Genomic DNA, 17794 nt, shown 5'->3' with positions numbered 1-17794 from the left:
TCAGTTCTTCTTATCCATATAGTCAATAGGGTATAAGATGCAACTGATATGATCAAATCTGAGTGTCTGCTGAAGGATTAGACAAAACATTCTGTGACCTTCAGCACTAAAGTTTTTCTGCAGTCTCGTGCATGATTCCTGCTTTGAATGACCACAAAGTGCTTTATATTTTCTCATTCTCTCTGTGATATGACTGTGTTGTTATTTCTTTGCACTCTTGCTCACATTCTGTGACCACTTGATGTGTACAGCTTTAATTTTATTGTGGGTAAAAGGCAATACTAACAATAATTGAAATAACTAAGTAAAAGTTCCTTCAAACATTCTTTTGAAAAAGAGCTTACATATGAACTAGTGTTTTGCTTTTTCTTTTGTTCTTAAAGAGTTGTTCACACAGGATCATACTGGCATTGTTCACATGAGATTTACAGAGTTATAAATAACTATGGTGTGTGTGTTTATATAAGGAATATGTATAGATCAGATAGTAAGCAAAAACACCTTGATGAATATAGTCAATGGAGATTAAAGCACAATTAATTTGATTCAGTTTGTCAACACAAGAACTGAACAAATATTTCCCTGTATTTTACTGATGTGTTAACTCTAACGATGGTATGAGTAGCCCTAGACACTCGAGATACCAGTAGACATGTGCTTTGCTACAAATGAAGTCTCAATTCAATTGCACATGTATGGATCAATGCCATTTTTGATGCTGGAAAGTATTCTGCCCAGTCTCCAAAAAGGCTCTGACACCCCAAAACAACATAGATCTCTCATGTCTTCTTGTATCATACAGTGTAGGTGTCTTGAATACCTTTAAATCGTAAAAATCACAATTTCTCATGGTATTTCACAGAATTTGAGAATGGTAGGGGTTAGCAGCGACCTCTGGGTCCCTTTGGCCCAACCCCTGCTCCAGCAGAGCCACAAAGAGCAGGGTGCTCAGGCCCATGTTCAGGTGGCTTCTGAAGGAGGAAGCCCCACAGCCTCTTTATGCCAGTGTTCCACTACCTGCACAGTAAAGATCAGTAGAAATGCTATATATGTTATTTTCTTATTTAAACATTTTATGTATATAAAGTTGTGCTGCTTAGGATGTGTACGATTGTGCTGTCCTGGCCAAACTGGATCTTCCCATTTCCTGATAAAGCCTCTTATGATTTGTGCCATTGATATCTTCACTCTAAATTCCTTTGATGCATATGTTTTACTAAACGTTCTTATACAGAGAGCAATGAGCACCAGCCATCATCACATTCATTCATTAGTCCTAAATGCTTGGTAAGATTCATAGAGAAGAATATGGTTTTAACAGCAAACCAATATCTCTTTTTCATTTTGTTCTAACTGTATTTCAGATTTGGCTTCTCTTTGAAAGAAGAGAGTAGTAGAATACATAGGGTTTATGAATTGTACCTAGCAAACTTGTTTTGTCTTTTAGCTACATTTTTTTACATTTGAAAATAACATCTGCTGCTTCCCCCTTATTCAGTAAGTCTTTTAGAAGAAATTAAATGGGACAATTTTTTAAAAGCCTAGTGTAGTGAAACAGTTGAATGAAAAGCTTAAAAGAAGGCAACTGAAAAAGAAATGTATTTTCAACCATGACTATAACTCATAGTTATATTTTTTAGGGAATTCTAACAAGCTAATCCATCTGGTTTTGGTTTTCAGTCACAGATGAACTAATATCCTCTCGTTTAAGTTACTGTATGGAACCACTATGAGCTTAAGGAAGCATTAACCGTTTTATTTGCATTCAAAAGGTTGGGTTTTTTTGAGTGTGTAAGGAATATCTCTTCCTTTAAGAAAGAAACATAGCTGGAATTGCAAGGATTACCATAGAAGCAGGAAAATCTGTGCTAGCTAAAAATAATGATTACATAGACTCATTTGGTTTAGACAAGGCTCCTACTGTGTCATCAATTCCATTCTACTGTACCAGTACGAAACTGATAATACCAGATGGAGCTGTGGGACCAAAGAAAGCATGATTTCAGCAAGAATGAACCTAAAGCTATTTAAATGTATGTGTATAAAATTAATGACCCTGAACTCTTCTGGTATCTCTCCTGCAGAAAACACTAGCAAGATTTGCATCATCTTTTCCATCTAATCCAATAGGATACTCCCCAGTATCCCATTTTTGATATTCAAATTATGCATTTTAAATCTGAATAATTATCATCTCTTTTCTCATGATTTCCTTCAAGAATGTTATAAAAAACCCTTCAGTAAGCAGTTGTGACTAAACTGCTTGGGATGTAGGAGTTATGCTTTTGCCACCGAGAAGAGGAAGTGATGTAGGATCTTCAGTTTTTCTGTTTCATTAAGGCCCACAGCAATTAATGTTTTTTATGAGACCTCCCTCTCCCTCTCCCTCTCCCTCTCCCTCTCCCTCTCCCTCTCCCTCTCCCTCTCCCTCTCCTTTTTCTCTTTTTTTTCCGTGGACATGTGCATTCATTCAAGTCATACCATAAGGAAGGAGCTTTATTCACAACAGACTTCCTCCTTTAAGGACTATTCCAACTCTCCTTAATGGTTGTCCTAGTTTTTCCATTACTTCTATTTGGTATTGAATCATCCCTCTTCACTAAGGATTTTAAAAAATGATAGATAGGAGAATATTTATTCTATGCAATAATAATTCCAAAAATTACCATGTTACGGTGGAGCATGAAGAAGAATTTTGCTGTCATAGGAGTTCTGGTCCTTCATTTTGGTTTTGACCTAGAAATTATCTGACATGCTATAGACTGACAAATTGCTGCCAGTTTTTTTTTCATTGTATATATGGTTTTAAATAGATCTCATGTTTGCTCAAGCAGCTGTTTTTTTAATATGCTTTCTATTTCTTCATATTAGCCTTATAATCCCTTAGTCCAGTGCTATCATTATAGATTTCATAGGAAGGCAGAAATTATCCTAAAAATAATTTTCAGATGATGCTATCATAAACTTACCACTAATAGGTTCTTCATTTGAAAGAATGATATTTTCTCAGAGGCAGATAGATCTGTACTCAGGTAGTCTCAGATGCATGTTATCTCCTAGAGCATACATACTTAGTAACATATCTTGATTTCCCATGGACTCAAAACGAATCAGATACGTACACGTGGCAATCCTCTTTTTTGTCTCCCAGTCTGTTACACTGTAAGACATCTAATTTTCCAAAGAACTGTAGGAGATAATAGCTTTCATCAGCTATTTTTAGGACATCACTGTGTGAAGTCTCAGTGAAGACAGTATGTCAGTCTTCCCAAAGATATCATGGAAAACGTTACCTTATGAATAATTCAAGTCAACATTCCCAGATGGCTGAATAGAAGGGCAAAACCATTTTCTGTAGCTATAAACCTGTGTGAAATACTGATTTCTCTGGTACATCTCATGGCACTTCTGGTGAGCATTTCTTCCATTTTGTTGTTGTTCTCATATGTTTCTTACAAATTTTGCTCACTAGTGGCTCTGTGAGTTTCTTAGAAGCTTCAGTATGGTGCGACTTCTTCTGTGGCTCACATCCATCATTAGCTGCTATTTATAATTCTTATTTAGTTATGTCACATTTGCTACTAAGTTATAACTCATTAGGGAAGGGTTATGGTCCTCACCCTACAGAGGCATTTTTTTGGGGATGGATCCAGGAGTGCACAGACATCCACGTCAAGGAATTTCTTTTAGGATTTCAAATGTGACATTTTTCATTCTCTTTGCAGGCTTCAGGGATCTCTCATCTTTGTGGTGTCTAATCTGGTATAATCTGGGTAAAATTGGTAGAGATCCCAGAAGCTGTTTATGTGGGAGGTTAGAAACTCGTTTACTTATTCCCACAACTAATTTCATAGTTCTCTATTACAGAATACATGTTTTGTTTTGCTTAGCTTTAAGCTTTGTGACATAGGTCAATACTTTCCATGGTCAAATAGAATCAGCACTGGTATCATTTACTTCCTCAAAAGGCCTCATAAATCCACAGAAAATTTCCACCGGAGAAAGATCAAATCATTGTCGCAAATCCATATGTATGAAATAAGGATAACATATTCTTGGAAGCATCTCCTTTTCTGTACAGAATAATAGTCATATTATCTGTGTGTGTGCTTGGAATTTTAAGATTTTCAGGTTAGAACTTATTGGAAAAGAATTAATTTTCAGTGAAAATGGAAGGGCGAACAAAGGAGTTCCTTGATCTTTGCCACTATGTCCTCATTAAGAGCACAAATAGGAATATCCATTAAAATTAAAGGAGTTTAGTAGAAGTAATTAGAAAATAGTAATTAGGTTCAAAGGCTTCTGAAGGGCAAATTTGCTCTGTAACAGCAAACAAAAATAAACACTGAATCCAGTAATTAAAAAAATATATATATGGCTAAATTAAGTCCAGCACCTGTGAAAGATAGTCAGCAGCCCAGACTGTAAATTTAATATTTTTTTATCCACATAAGCAAGTCTCAGTTCTTGAAGACTTGCTTCTTAGCTTTGCCATTACCTCACTGTGGATTTGTGCTCCCGGGTGTGTTTGTGTAGCAGTGGAAATTTTTTTTTAACAAGTTTGAAAATAAAGCCTGCATGTTTTTCAGTTTTGAAAATATTTTCCTTGGCAATGAAAGTGATAAACTCAGTGGCTAAAAATGGGTATATTTCTAGGGTAAATTTTTTGCTTTATACCTGGTTTATAGGACACCACACTCACTGACAACAAATCTCTCAGCTGGCAGAATTAGTACATTACAATGGACTCTACCAGTTAAACACAATCATGCTGACATTAGCCTAGATTTTCGGAGGTATACAGGTGATTTACTGCTCCTGTTGTTGATTTGATGGCATGGAATAGTTGATCACATGTTTGTAAGCTTCATGGTGTCACTAGTACAAATACCACTGACCAAAACAGTCATCTTTTAGCCTTTAGAGTGTTTGCCTGAGTTTTCATCAGCATCAAACCACAATGCCCAAAGCCAAAATGCCAGTGTAGGCCAATCAACAATGCCAATTGGAGGTGTAATGGAAGTTTACAACACTGGCAATTGAGAGACAGCAAGGGTAGGTATACGGTAATTACCTCACTGTTTTGCTGGTGACCTTCCTCTTCCAAACTAAATGTTTTCTTCTGATAAAAATCTTCTTTTGGAACTGCTAAGTCCACGTTCATTTGTCTGGAATCTTGGGATAAGTACTAAGCTATTCAGTAGAGATACCCATATTTTTATTCTAAAGGCATACACAAACCAATAAGCCACAGAAACTCTACGGCACTTGATTTCTCAGTCTTATTGGTCTTCTGATGACACACTTAACACATTTTCTATTAGCTGTTCTCCAGAATAAACAATGTCTGATGGCTAGGAAGAGCAATTTCTTTCGATTATTCTTTTTGAAAATACTCATTTATTTAGCAAGTTTTAAATTGTGCTCTGGATTCTGTGTTCTCAAACAAAATAAGCAAAATAATGTCTTGTGAACAGCTTCCAAAGGAACTTAGGTAGTAGAAAGGTTTTGAGTTCATTGTGATGTAGGAACTATATATCAAAAGAAGAACATCTAGTCAGGGGAATGCAATGGTCAAACCTATAAGTATCTATGGACTTCAGACTGTTTTAGTCAGCTCATAATCAAGAGTTGGAGGACTGCATCTTTTTGTCAGGTGTTTAATATCTAATCTACTTATTCATATATCTAACACGCTCTCTTGTACTTTGAAGTATTTTCATTGAGAATGATGGATGGAAAAGAGGTGTGTGCAAGCAGAAATATGTAAGAAAAACTATTGGATGAGCTCGTGTCGTGTTTGATCCACTATTTAATCTGATTCTTCTTTATAAATACTGTAAAAATCTGGATCTGTGTTTTTCAGTAAAATTTGGTGTCCTATATTCTGTTGAAATAAAACCGTGTGAATAAAATAATTCTGCTTATAAGAACTGGATAATGAATTTCAGAACAGAATAGTAACAGGTAATGGATGTTAAATTTCTTTTCTCTAAATGGGCTTACGTCCTGTCTGAGATGTCTGTTTAACATACACTCCTTTCAATCTCATTTACTAGTGGATGGACACCCTTATCAGAATCATCCACTTCTCTAAGTAATTGTTTTTGCTTCAGTCTGAAGGCTAAACTGTTCTGCCTTAAACTGGAGAAAGTCTTCAGTGTTAACACTGCCACTGCAGTTCACACTGTGCTTGTGTAGATAAAGAAATGGTGCCTGTCTCTTCTGCTGTCATATCTGGTTATATTCATAAGCACTAATCCTGTCTGAACACAGCAAAATCACAAGAATAATACAATGAATATGCTAAATCTTCCCAAATGATTTTGTATTGTTTAGCTTGAGTAGACCAAAACCCACCCAGTCTCTCCAGGATACAGGATTCCGTACTATCTACCCAGTGTTTTGCTATAGCCAACATTCAAAATCTCGACACTTTAATCTGATCGTATCCCACATATGCTTACAGTTTTAGCATGGTCATATGCACATGAACACCAACAGTGCCAAAGAAGCATCTGTATCTTTGTAAATTGACAGAAAACAGGTTTCTCCTTGATGAGTGTTTTGTCTCTGCAGAATGCAACCCAATGAGATAATGCCCTACTACTACTACGACTACTACTACTGGAGGACCAGACATGAAAGACTTTGACTCATCATCTCCTTTGGTTTATATCTACTATGCTCCAGGACTTTTACAGATAGAGGCTTTTTAATGCCTTCATATTTGAAACTGTTTTATTTTGTCAAATGAAATCTTGGAAACATGCAAGTGTATGGGATCACAACAATCTCTTAAGGATCCACTACAAACCTCTTTCCCAGGGAGAAATAGGTATAATCAGGTTATGAAATACCTGAAGATATTTATCTAATCTGTTTTTAAAAGCTGTAAGGAAAAAAAATCTCATTACACAACAGATCCTAGTGCTTCATCGCTCTATTATTATGAAAATTCCCCAAATGCATCTTATTTTCTTCCCCTTGTAATTAAGAAGAGCTGTCATATAAGACACTTTTACATTGCGAAGACTGTTATATCTACACTCATTCTGTTCTAGACTAAACAAACATAGTTCCTTCAACCCTTTTTCAAAGTTCGTATTTTCTAAAGTTTGTATCAGTGTTTTTGTTCCTCTTTGTGCTCAGATTTGTTAACATCCTTCTTGTAGTGTATTGTGCCTAAACTGGGCAGGATTCTTTATCCAAGGTCTAAGAGGACAGAGAATAATTTTCTTTGTTGTCCATGACACTTCTACTGATTGGATTTTGCATTTTTTGCACTACTACCCTTAATAGTGCATTTAATCTCGTCCAGTTTGCCATTTTCAGATATTTATAGACAATTAGATTTCTTCAAATGCTTTAAGGAGGCCTTTTCTTGTTCTATTCATATTTTTATTTGAAATGTTTTCTCTTTTGATACTGTGAAGTCCCAATAACTAATTTTGCAATTTTTACTTTATCACTTGTTCAATTAATGGAAATTTTGAGACCACATTCTATATACTTGTAGAGGAGAATGCGTGATGTGAAACTGTTATGCCTAGTTTGGCATTTATAATGTAGCCTTCATCCACTGTTCCATTAGAGCTGTTAGAGTGAGTAATCTGAAGAAAAGAAGACTGAGGGAGGATCTGATCAATGTTTATAAATGTCTGAAGGGAGTGGGAAGGCAAATGGATGTGCGAGGTTCTTCTCAGTGGTGCGTAGTGGTTGGACAAGGAGTAATGGCCTGAAACTTATACATAGGAAGTTCTGTACAAACATGTGGAAAAACTTCTTCATGGTAAGAGTGACAGAGCACTGGAACAGGATTCCCAGAGAGGTGGTGGAGTCTCCTTCTATGGAGATACCCAAGACCTATCTGGACGCGTACCTGTGTGACCCATTGTAGGGTGCCTGCTTTGCAGGGGAGTTGGACTCAATGATGTCTGGAGGTCCATTTCAACCCCTGCAGCTCTGTAATTCTGTGAAACTGTTTGACATGTGAGTTCTAAGACCATTTACCATTATCTTGTTATCTTTAATACCAGTGACAGTCTCATACCAGCGGCTTATGTTATGCATCTTATTATTATTATTATTACATTTAAATAAATCCCTCTTCTAAAGTCCTTGGGGTCCGAAGGAACCTAAATTACTACTACAATTTCATGAACTGTAAGGACAACAATAATCTGGAAATTGCAAAGTTGTCAAATCCAAACTGTTTAGACTTCGTATTTTTGCAGTGAGATACTTACAGTAATAGTTTGCCTAAGACCAGGCTTCTGAGACTGAATCAGATTTGAAAATTCTCTGGAAAAGGGTGTGTGAAACAAATCTGTATCAAGATATTTTATTTTAATAAGTTCAATTACTTAGACCTTAAAAATAAGTACATTCACTTATTTATAAGTGATGATATAAGTGTCTGTAATAGTGAAATGTTTTATTTGCAGAGTGAGTTTTTCCAGGAAATTTTATTAGTTTTTTTTCATTCATGAAGGATGAAATTAGGGAATGGACATGGTTTTAATGTGAAGTTCAGACTAAATGAAATGTGATATTTGACACCACCCAGTAAAGAAAAGCCATATCCTCTTAAAGGATTGAGAATTTGAAAGAAAGAAAAATAGCTTCAGGTTATTTGCAGATGTTTTCTAAAATTGCATGAATGTTATCAATCATGTTCTTCACCATTTATTCAAAAATAATGCCTGAGGATATGGATGATGGGATACAGCAACTAAGAATACTAGTAAAAAACAAACATTGACCAAGATTTCTTCCGCATCTGAGAAACTTACCCTTAGCTGACTAAACATGTAGACCATGGCGACTCAAGGGATGTAACTCTGGTATTTCATTTTTGTGATATAACAGTTATTTAGATTTTAATATATCTTTTCCTGCAGTAATCTATTCCCTCTTCTACTGTTGAAAATAAGGTAAGATTAAGTGCAATCACTTAAGCAAAATTAAAATAGTGCTAAAAATTTTATTCTGTTTGTGTATTGTATGTTTGAGGATAAAAAAAAAAAGAATAAAAAACAGAAAAAAAAAGAAAATGTAGAATTTTTTAAATGGGCAAATATAAGTATCTAAGGTCTTGAAAACAGGTTGTCCCAAATCTTGGTTCTTCCATCTTCTTCTTTTTCTTTTTTTTTTTTTTGTACACATACTTTTTACTAAGTATTCATTGGTGAATATAGCTAGTAAACACTTGAGTCTTTGTGGCCTACATATACTCCAGTTGACAACTTGAGCAACTTTACTACAGACTGTGGTATGAATGACTTTATTCTCTTCTTGCTCTGACCTAAGTAATCAAAACCATGAGAATTTTTTTTTTTTTAAAGAAGCAATGAATATATTAAAGATGTGTTGCCCACCAGTGCTTGTCTAGTTCAAAATTTTAAACGTTTTTTGCACTGATGGGAACTGTTTGAATAACCTAGACATCTATGCTTGATTTTCGTTGTTGAGCAGTAGTAAATCCAAAAGAAGCAGTATAGTAGTACACTGTTAAATTAAACAAAAACAAAACAAAACAAAAAACAAAAAAAAAAAAAACCAAAAAAAAAAAAAAAAAAAAAAAAAAAGAGAGAGAGAGAGAGAGAAAGAGGATCACCAAGTGTCCTGAGATTGTTTTCCTTTTATTTGAGTTCTCTAAACTACTTTGACCACAATGGAAAAACACTGCTGAATATCCCACACACATTGTTACTTTAATAAAATACCAGACTGGACACATATTCTATTTGATGCTTACAAGACTATCTCAAATCAGCTGTGACATTGAGAATATATGTACTGGCTTAATCTGAAACTTTATATTAAGCTGTTTTAGCTAAATTTACAAAAGCAAACATGAAAATATGCCTCAATTGCTCTTTTGAGAAAAGAAAATCATTCACAGTTTCCCTCCTAACATAATTCAGGGGAACTTGAGGCTCAGTTTCACAATTCCCTTCTTACAAATATTCAAAATTAAATGCAAGATAATTTTATGCTCTCATTGATGGCATATCAGTTATTGACCAACTGAGCAAAGTTTCTGCATAATGTAGCAAAAGAAACATCAAAGCAGAATTGTTTAAAATCAAAATACAGTTGTATCAGCCATGCATCAGTTTAACAAAAATGCAAACAGAGCAAACTTACAGTGCATTCTATATACAGACAAGACAATAAAGGGTTACAAACTTTTTCATTGTATAAAAATAAAAAGTTCTGTAAGATCTTGAATAAGAAGAAAAGAGGATGATTTTAGAGCATGCACTTGTAGCCTTCTTCCAGAACTATACCTCTCTAATGGGTCTTGTAAACCGCATGCTTCAAAATGTGTCCTGCTGTAGTCTTCTTTCCAGTAGAGCCTCTAATACTTTGCACAGCAGTGAAGGGGATGGAAGGGTCATGGAGAGGACAACCAAGGAGGAGGATTTGCAGGAATATGCCAAAATCTGGACATCCTATGGAGTCGTGCATGGCTCAGTGCAGACATGATGTAGAGAAATCTGTCCCATGTGGCCATACTCGTACAAACTTTTGCTCCAGACTCACACAGGAAAAGAGCCACACAGCAGAGCTGCTCTATCAGATGGGAGGAAGATCTACACAGTCCACATCCAGTTACTGTTTCCACGAGTCCGTTCAACTTGGATCTTTATTCACAACCTCAGCATTTTGCTCTAATCTCTTGTGGCAAGGGAATGTCATGTTAGATATGGCCCTTGAGCCAAATTTCAAATTGTTAACTTAACCCAGGACTGGAGCTTTATTTGAATGGAGCTTAGCTGATTTATGTGAACTGAGAAAGTGGCCTATTGTATGAATCAAAATTCCATGTCTCAGCAGCCCAGTAAAATAAAACCTTAAATTGTGAGTGCAGAGGTCCAAAGGCAGCAATCTAAATATTTCTAAATGCTCAATCTAAGTTTATATTACATTTAACTTGTTGTAAACTATATCCAGTACATTTTTAAACAGGGTCAAACAATAGTTTATCAAAATTAATTAAAAAATAGAAGGGAGTTTGGAAAACATGAACAAATACATTTGGGTAATCCAGGTACAGATTTAAGAATAGAGTTCAGAATTACTAAATAAGGAGCTTGAAAAATGGAAGATATTTGCATGATACAAAGACCAGGACCATGGAGAAGCTTCTTCAGTGCTGCTTTATATTTTGTCTCTTGCCAATTCAAAAAGATGTATTTGGGGCTTTAAAAAAACAAAAACAAAAAAAAACAACAAGACATTCTGAAGTTTCTAACATATGATTATTGTAATTGTAGGAAGCTGGATACTGTGCATCTTCAAAATACCATGTTTAAATGTAGTTCCCTTCCTGTTCAATCTTGGGATCTTCTACTTCAAAATTAATACCAAATGGAATATAAAGGGAATGCTAGTTAACAAAAATGTAATAATATAAGTAAATATTTACATGAGAGTTCTGTGGTCTATAAATGCAATTATGAAGCAATATTAAGTACTTAGAAGATCTCCAAACTAGCGCAGTTTTTGCACGTTTACTGTTGTTTAATGTTGTTTATGTATTGTTTACTGCCAAGATACAGTTTTTGGCATCATAGTCAAATATTTTCCATTGAAATTCTCCCTTATTTTGGGTAGAGGTTAAGCATTATTCTTATCTCTAAAAGTGAGTCACTTACGTATTGCAAGGCTCCCAGTTTTATTCCCTTTACTCTTGAAATGGCTTGAAACATACAGGCAGATCCTACTGAATTACTGAAGATGCAAGTAGCTCAAGATTTCTTTTAAAATTTTGGTAGCACATGTCAGAACATGTTTATTATTCAAGTCATAATTCTAATGCAAGCTTATAACAGGGGTACTTTTAGATGGGAGGAAGTCCATCCCTAAAGCAACCCCACTTTGCTGGTAGATCCCCGACTCTCATTGCTAAAACTTTGCAGAAAACAGGTAACCAGACTTCACTTGGTTTAAAATAAACATTGACCAATTAGTGCACTTTTTTCCAGACTCATTCTTAGAAATAGAAGTGATTTGTTTCCAGCATTAAGTGGTATGTGGCAGACAACCAGGATTCAGCAAGGGTGATGAAAAGTCTGGCAGACCTAAAAACAAGTAAAAATGGTTTCTAAAAAAAGTAAAGCAATAGAGCAAACATAATTGGTAAAAGGTATAACAAGGACTGCTTTTCTCTACTTTAATAAGAAATTGTGATTCAGTGACCCAGAAAATACCAGACATGAACTTATATCAACTAGCAAGAAAACAAAAGAATCATTGAATCACTTTGTTAGATTATCTCAATTCCACATATCTAACAAAGAAGAAAAATTATGTTGGAAAGAAAAGAATTAATCAAAAATGTATCAGTAAAGGACAGAATCTTAGGCTAAGATACTTGGTCATACACACCTCAATCTTCCTGAAGCTTCTCGTAGTTACAAGTCTTTCAAGATTTTAACAAACCTATAGCTGTCAACAAATAAGAAAATGTGGGAAACTTAAAAAGAGTTTATGATCTGAGATACTTTATTATTATTATTAACATTTAATTAATATGTTTACCATTACTTCATGGTGAATAACATTTACTCAGCTGTATGTTTGTGTAGAGACTATTGTTATATCTGGTATGCAAGAAAAACAGAAAAATATATTTCTTCTACAGTGTAGAATTAACAAACCTGCAGGAGAGCACAAAGGGAAATCACTTTTCAAGTTACATAGCAGGCATTCTACACGTTTTTTCTTGAGTTTGATCCATCAGTATGAAAGTGTACACATTCTAACTGCCTTTATGCCATGTAAATCTTAACCAACATGAGACAAAACTTCAGGATTCAAGAAAATTGAAGCATGTATCACATTTAATCTACCAGAAAAATAAATGCAGAACTATGCCTTAAGTTGTAAATGCATGAAGTAATAGTTTCTAGTATTCAATAGACAGTGGTGATATATTTATTTTTCTATCTTGATTTTTTATAGTTTAGTTCCTTCTGCTTAGTACTAACATCAATTTTGAAAACATGGACTAAAAAAATACAGAACCACATTTTACAGTGATGCTCCATTCTTCAGTTATGAATTGAGAATGAAGTTACCACTGTATACAGTAGGTTGTGCAAGGCTGAAGATACTCTTTAAAAGGAAACTACAAATAACAAGAATTTACTTCAGAATATCAAGAAAATACAGATAATTTGCTTCACTAACACTGAAGAACAGCAGTTACATAAACTTTAGATAAACGTTAGAAAACATTCAGAATAAAAGATACGTTACTTTGAAAGAAAGAGAAATGCTCCACTTATTGTACTCATTCATACCCATTGCTGGATGTTGTGTTGAGGGACATGGTTTAGTGGGAGCTATTGGGAATAGGTGAACGGTTGGACTGGATGATCTTTTAGGTCTTTTCCAACCTTGGAGATTCTATGATTCTATGATTCTGAGATTCCAACTTTCAAAAAAATTAGTATTTTCTTTGCAATTATGAAATATCCCTTCTTTTGACTTGGCAAAGAAAGAATTATTTGAGCAGATTTTGAGCAGATCTGCTATATCAGGAAAAACACCTGCTGAAAAATTTCAAGAGTTTCCCAGCACATAGCCATTCCAAAAAAAAGGTCTCTAAATAACATATAAGTTTTATGATAATTTAAATCAGATTAATCTCATTTAGTTTGCATTTTCATGCAAAGATACAATCCATGTATTATGTCATTGTGCTGCAAGAGAAACTTAACCTGTCTTTTCAGTGCCGAAGTGCTAGATAGAGAAAAATCTCCTGGGAAATTCAACATTATCTTTCCTCACTTCATTATCTGAAATAACAAAATGGATGCAGAAATGGGCACATCTCCTTTGAACATCAGCTGAGAGTAACAACAAGAGGGAAAATTATATTTATATATTAAAACGCTTTCCAACTCTGCTAATATTTTTTTTTATATTATCAAGGAAAGTGGTATGTCTGGCTTTCCTATGTTAATTACTTTGAATATCACTACCTAGAGCACCACAGCACCAGGTCCCTATAAAGCAGTTCCTATGACATTTGTCTTGGTACCTGTCAGAAGTTTACCGTTTCCAGGTAACACCAATGTTTGCAGTGTGTACCTGCCTCTGGCATCCTTTTCTAGGTTTCTTCTCCATTACAATATACTGTATTTGCACTCCAGATGATGACTTTATCTATGTTGGGTGCAGACAGGAGCTTTAAGTATTTTAATGTTGCTTAACACGATTATTTGCAACTCATTTTACTCCTTCAAAGTGCCCTTGCTTTCTTGGAGCATACTTCCCTCATTGAAGAGCACGCTGAACCGTGTTTCTTCTTTCCTAGTAAAGGGACCTGAAGCCACAAAACGACTGCAGGCATCATTTTGGAAGGGTTTGATTTGATTTTAGTAGCTGTTACAGCTTGGAAAAGAATAGAGGAGGAAGCATGTGCAACATGAGGACCTTTATTTAAAGCCAGAGAGTGCCACCGTGTGGCTGTAGGTTTTTAGACTGGTAATGGTTTATGTTACCGTCCTGGAAGAACTTAAGTGTTCAGAATGAATGGATTCGACCTCTCTAAAGCCAGCATGAACTTATCTGAAAAGGCTAAAGTTGCAAATATAGGGAGAAAAAAAAGCCAATGGAACTCTTAGGTAAAAAAGAAATAAACATATGACTGAACACCCAATATCCAGGAAACCCATGTTAATTTCTAATCCAGAGGCTGTATTTTATGCAGTAGTGTTTAAAACAAGTCTTTCAGAGCACAGGTGGTGGAGATCAACCTTCTTTTTACTCCCTGGTGAATCCCTTAGCCCAGAGAGAAGAGAGTTGTTCTTCCTCTTTACACACCCCCCGAGAGTACACATGGTTTGACATACCATTTTATCTGATCAGGAGAGATGGACTCAGCCTTCTGATAAGGATGCTCTGCATCTTCCTCTTCAGAAATGGGTGCTTCTCCAGGCTGACGAATGCATGGAGAGATCAAGGAGATCCTTTTCCAGTACTTTCCATACAATAACAGTAGTATCAAGGAAAATGAAAAACACTACCACTCCCTTCTCTCTAATCCTCTTTCCTAATTCCTTCTTACTAATTTTAAAATGCAGGAAGGACACCTGGAAACATATGTCCTTCATGGACAAGAAAACATTAGTGTGTAACTTGGAATCTGACAGGGTTCTAGGTACGCAGCTGCTCACCAATACATGCCTTCCTGTAAGCAGAAGCTTGCTCTTTTTTCAATTCAGGCAGAAATGCCATATGTGCCAGGGCCTGCAGAGCTTTTAACATCTCATCAGGGATTTTTTGGCTAATCAATTGAGTATCAAACTTTTTTTCTATTCAGTGGCTATATAACTAAGTATATGCTAAGTATATGCCCACCAAATCTACATCTCCTTCCTGTGTCTTTTTTCATATGTCATCCAAATGTCCTATTCCTCACTGTCTTTTTTAACAAACACTCTGCACAGGTATGCTTTTTATACTCTTATTAAGGAGGCATCCAGATACCATGCTGTTCCACCTTTTTGCTTCATTAAACTTGAAGAATGTTCTGCCAGTCACCTAGCCAAAATTGATAATTTACAAAACAGTTATGAGAAAACAGAGCAGAAGTCTGACATTCTCTAGACTTGCATCCACAAACATGCCACGTGAGATTCATCTCATCCACCTGTAGCATTCTTCATTGTAAGCTGCTGACCATTCTCTGAAGCTAGGAGGCAGTATGGCCTTCTGACTAGTGTCCTTCTGAAGGGAAGATGAATCCTATCACTCCTAATCAAAGGGAGCAAAACTTAGTAGTAAAATACTTTAGCCCAGATTCGGTTATTCCCAGAATGTGTGAATTCCAACTTTGCTGTTCATGTATCACATTTCTTACTACAGAATCATAAAATGTTTTCTGGGGACAAAGGCATATTTAAAAATCAAACAGGTTTTGAAGCAACTTTTGAAAATCTAAATGCCATTTAGGCATCTGGCAGAGATGAAGTTCTTTGAAGTTCTATGCCTATGACTCACTTTAACCACACTAAGTAGGAAAAGTCATAATTCCCGTGTCATCAAAGTAAAGAGAGAGTATTCAGGTGCTGCTTTTTGAAATCTGGCTACATTTTTCATGCTATACACCTGGCTTGAAGGCAGTGCCCATGAAATCATATGCTATAAACTGCACAAGCTCTGATTTTGAAGGGTTTAGTAACAAAGGACTGTATTGCCTGTGGAATTCTGTGGGATCAGGGCAAGAATATGAAGTAGCAGTGCTAGGAAGAAGGCAAGTGTTATCAGAAGAATAAAATTGTGGATTAGGAAACACAGCTTCCTTTCCCACAATACGAAGAGACTGCCTGTGATAACAGTAAACAGAACCAGAGACACTGCCAAGCAAGTTAATTAACAGAGAGTAGTATCCACAGTTTTCCCAGCTCTTCTGAGAAAATACAAGGCTTCTGTTGAATTTTCAGGCCCAGGTAAGGAAGAGGACATGAATTTCCCCATTCCTTTTGGGATAGCATGATACCAGTCTGATTCTAAGTTTCCAAGCTACCTGCACATTAAAACTTTCAACTTTAATGCTTAGTTCAAGTCTGTGTGTTCAGGAAAACTGTGTGCAGAATTGCAGTCGAGACACTAAGGATCTTATTCGCTCTCCAACTCAATGCTTTTTTCTTTTTTAAAATCAAAGTGCTGAGAAATGTTTGATAAGTGCCATATATTTACAAACAATAGATTATCACTGTCATAATTTTTAGCATTTAATCCTCTGTGCGAGAGTGAAAACACAGGCACATATAAGTTCTCTTTACAGTGTTGGAAAAGAAAACCAGAGATACGGTTAATGTGCAAGAAACCTCCTAGAACTACCAGATATGCAGAGCTTAAGTCTAAGCAGCTACAGCTGAATCTGTAATTCAATTTCTAGACACTTGAGCCAAAAAAAGATCTACAGATTTTTCTTGTATACCTAGATAGTCAAATTTTCTCTTGTAGGTATTTGATACTTATTCTGACGGTGTCAACTGTCTGTTGCATTAGTAGTGCTTGTAGGTCTCAGGAAGAAGATATTCTTTCCATCTCTCTAGAAAGTATCCCAAGTGTCATCTATCTTCATATTTTTAAGCATACTGTATTTCTTTAGTAAGAAGTCAACAAACCAATAAGGAATTCACAATTCCTTATTGTCAGGGAGATGACAAATGTCAGATATCTGAATGCATAAATGAGAAGTGTTCATTCTGCTGTGAATGACTTTTTAGTAAAAGAAAGATTCCTGGACAAAGAACCAAGGTAACGCGAATATATAGCTACACAGACAAGAACATATAAGTTGTTTAAATATAAATTTTTTCTTGCACCTTTCACTTTCCCCAGGTTTGACAACATAAAATACGTTGCTAACAACTCCCAGCTGATTTCCGACATCTTCCAAAGAAACTTCTAGGCTTCATAAAGTCTCTTAAAAACACAGTAAACTGTTTCTGTATGAAGTTGTCTACAGAAAGGAGAAATGGTTTCAAAGTTTCTCAGAATGCATAATTTTATAAGAGTTCCTTTCTTAGACATGCATATTCAATATATGCAACATAATCCACTATGTCATTTCTCATATAGCTTTGATATGAAAATGTTTTGAGGAACAAAGATTCAGATCTAATTCCAAAATTAACATTGTAGTATTTTTGCAATGAATCTGAAGGAGTACATTTTTCTGACTATAATGTAATGATATGTGGTAGAAAATTCTGTATTAAGTCATTGCAGACAATGCTGATAGCTCTGAAAAAGGTCAATT

At 35.4% G+C, this 17794-nt stretch overlaps 1 long non-coding RNA gene across 1 annotated transcript in view; it reads left to right on the top strand.

Annotated features, from left to right (window-relative positions):
• The window catches only part of LOC122179834, a 66282-nt gene that overhangs the window by 11232 nt on the left and 37256 nt on the right, over positions 1-17794 (top strand). The window lies entirely within an intron of this gene.

The sequence above is a fragment of the Lagopus leucura genome, unplaced genomic scaffold (assembly GCF_019238085.1).
Source record: "Lagopus leucura isolate 7727_CA_CO unplaced genomic scaffold, USGS_WTPT01 Super-Scaffold_100004, whole genome shotgun sequence".
Classification (NCBI taxonomy): domain Eukaryota; kingdom Metazoa; phylum Chordata; class Aves; order Galliformes; family Phasianidae; genus Lagopus; species Lagopus leucura.
This window is presented reverse-complemented; position numbering and strand designations above follow the sequence as displayed.